A 3,344-nucleotide genomic window follows, 5' to 3' on the forward strand; every position below is an offset into this window, starting at 1 on the left:
TCGTTCAAGTTCTAAGTCTAGGAATTCATATCTCAGATTTTTGGGAAGTGTTTTCAGGTCTAGGGTTGGTTTCTTAAGGCATTGCGTAGGGTCCGGTGTTATTGCTAAACATTGGTTAAGTTTGTCTTCTACAAGATAGTCAGATGATTTGTCTTTTTCTAACTCCGTTTCTTTTATGCATTCATCGATGATATCCATGAAGTAACATGTATCTTCAATTGCAGGTGCTTTCGAAAATTGGGAAAGAATGAACTCAATTTTCTCTTCTCCTACCTCGAAAGTGAGTCGTCCTCGTTTTACGTCTATGATCGCACCGGCAGTTGCTAAGAACGGTCTTCCCAGTATAATGGGTGTAACTTCATCTTCTCTAATATCCATAATTATAAAATCAGTTGGAATGTAGAATTGACCTATGCGCACTGGAACGTTTTCAAGAATTCCTACAGGATATTTGACGGAACGATCTGCTAGTTGCACAGACATTTTAGTTGGTCTCAATTCTCCCATTTCAAGTCTCTTGCATATGGATAAAGGCATAACACTAATACCGGCTCCTAAATCGCATAAGGCTTTGTCAATGACAAATTTTCCTATGTGACAGGGTATAGAGAAACTACCTGGGTCTTTAAGTTTAGGAGGCATTATCTGGATTATAGCGTTACATTCAGCGGTGAGTGTAACGGTTTCGCTATCTTCAAGTTTCCTTTTATTAGAAAGAATTTCTTTTAAGAACTTAGCATATGAGGGCATCTGCGTAATAGCTTCTGTAAACGGAATTGTGACGTTTAACTGTTTTATTAGGTCAACAAATTTTTTGAATTGGCCCGCATCTTTGGTTTTAATAAGCCTTTGAGGGTAAGGGATATGTGGTTTATAAGGTGGTGGAGGTACATAAGGTTCCTTCTTTTCTACGGTTTCCTTATTACTCTCTTCCTTTTCCTTAGGTTCACTTTCCTCCTCAGTTGACTTTTTAGAGTTTTGGTTTTCTATCCTTGGGTCAGACGGTCCTTCCACTTCCGTTCCACTTCTCAGTATAATTGCATGAGTGTGGCTTCTCGGGTTAGGTTGGGGTTGGCTAGGAAATGTACCAGTTGGGGCAGCAGTAGGCGCTTGTTGTTGAGCTACTTGTGATATTTGTGTTTCCAGCATTTTGTTATGAGTGGCCAGGGCATCTACTTTACTTGCTAGTTGTTTAATTTGTTCGCCAGTGTGTACATTCTGGTTTAGGAAATCTTTATTGGTTTGCTGTTGAGAAGCTATAAAGTTTTCCATCATGATTTCCAAGTTGGATTTCCTAGGGGCGTTATTGTTAGGTGTAGATGGGATCGACTTCTGATATCCCGGAGGTATAGCTGGGGCTTGATTTGGAGATTGTCCAGGTGCGTATAAAGCATTATTACTCTTATATGAAAAATTGGGATGATTCTTCCAATTTGAGTTATAGGTATGCGAGTAGGGGCTTCCTTGAGCATAGTTTACTTGCTCCGCTTGGATTCCTGTTAGGAGTTGACAATCTGCAGGAGTGTGACCTTGGATTCAACAGACTTCGCAATTCTGAGTTATGGCAACCACGGTGGCTAGAGGTGATACATTTAAACTTTCAATTTTCTGGACCAGAGCATCCACTTTCGCATTAACATGATCAAGGTTACTTATCTCGTACATGCCAGTTTTCGTTTGAGGTTTTTCTACCATTGTTCGTTCACTTCCCCACTGATAGTGGTTTTGAGCCATGCTTTCGATAAGTTGGTAAGCATCAGCATAAGGTTTGTTCATCAGTGCACCACCTGCGGCGGCATCTATTGTTAACCTCGTGTTGTACAGGAGACCATTATAGAAGGTATGAATTACTTACCAGTCCTCTAAACCATGGTGTGGACAAAGTCTCATCATGTCTTTGTATCTTTCCCATGCTTCGAAAAGAGACTCGTTATCTTTCTGTTTAAATCCATTTATCTGGGCTCTTAACATAGCTGTTTTGCTTGGCGGAAAATATCGAGCAAGAAAAACTTTCTTCAACTCGTTCCATGTGGTGACTGAGTTGGAAGGAAGAGATTGAAGCCATCTTCTAGCGCTATCTCTCAACGAGAAAGGAAAAAGACGAAGTCAAATTGCCTCTGAAGTGACACCATTAGCTTTAACAGTATCAGCGTATTGGACAAATACGGATAAATGAAGGTTTGGATCCTCGGTAGGATTTCCAGAGAATTGGTTCTGTTGCACTGCCTGCAACAGTGAAGGTTTAAGTTCAAAGTTGTTTGCTTCGATTCCGGGTGGAGCAATACTCGAATGCGGCTCATCTTGCGATGGAGTGGCGTAATCTCGAAGAGCACGAGCTGGTTCTGCCATCTCGGGTATCGAAGGGAAAATATTTTTGAAATCGGGAAGTTCAACAGGAGGGAGATTGTTTGCAGCACGATATTCCCGAATTCGTCGTAAGACTCAGAGATATAGTTCGATATCGTTGATTCGTAAGTAGAACGGCTCGCCTTGTGAGCGAGTGTGTGGTGTAACACCCCAAGAGAAATAAGACACTTATTTAATTTAAATTAATAATTAAATGATTAATTTAATTAAATAATTGGAATTTTGGATTTTATTATTATTAATATTTTGGGAATAATAATATTTGGAAAATATATATAAGGGGGAATAAAGAAAAGGGTTTCATTCTTAACAAGGAAATTTCACGTGAAACTCAGAGAAGCTGCAGAGAAGAGGAAAAAGGGCAAAGAGCCGAAAAGCACGGTTGAGGAACGGAAAAGCTAAAGCTTCGAGAATTGCCGGATTATCTCAGGTAAGGGGGGTTTATCGTCGTTTAATGGGTATTATAGAATAACATGTAATGGGTAGTGATAAGCCGTTGGTCTAACCCTAATTGGAACTGTATATGCTGAAATTGATGTTGGTTAAACGGTGTTAAAAATCTGTAAATTGAATCGGTAGTTGTGTGAGTCTTGAATGTTAGACTAGGGTAAGAATCCCAACCAAAAACTTGAATCGGCGTTACCAATTTACAAGACAAATTGTGTTTCTAGAGGTGGTTTCAGATGAGGAAACGGCCGGAAAAACCGGACAAGCAGAAGCTGGTAGAACCCTAGGAATAACTCAGAAAAATCTGAGTCTGCGCGCGAGCGGTCGACCATAGGGTCGGCGTGCGCTGACCCGTGAGGCATGCGCTGACTGCATGCGTCGACGCATGGTAGTTTTGCGCCGACCAGTGAGCTAAGCGTCGACTGTATGCGTCGACGCATAAGGCTTTTGCGCCGACTCCCTCCAGTTGAGCAGAGTCTTTGCAGAATGGAAAATAGTTGATTTTATGTTGTGAGTGCAAGTGGTAGCTG

The 3,344-nt window shown here is 41.1% G+C and overlaps 1 non-coding gene across 1 annotated transcript; it reads left to right on the forward strand.

Annotated features, from left to right (window-relative positions):
• The first annotated feature begins 1,864 nt into the window (after nucleotides 1-1,864).
• LOC127125151 (small nucleolar RNA R71) lies at nucleotides 1,865-1,971 on the forward strand. Its single transcript, XR_007804609.1, has one exon. It is a non-coding gene; the product is annotated as a small nucleolar RNA R71 (small nucleolar RNA).
• Nucleotides 1,972-3,344: the final 1,373 nt, after the last annotated feature.

Source organism: Lathyrus oleraceus, chromosome 2, assembly GCF_024323335.1.
Source record: "Lathyrus oleraceus cultivar Zhongwan6 chromosome 2, CAAS_Psat_ZW6_1.0, whole genome shotgun sequence".
NCBI classification, from domain to species: domain Eukaryota; kingdom Viridiplantae; phylum Streptophyta; class Magnoliopsida; order Fabales; family Fabaceae; genus Lathyrus; species Lathyrus oleraceus.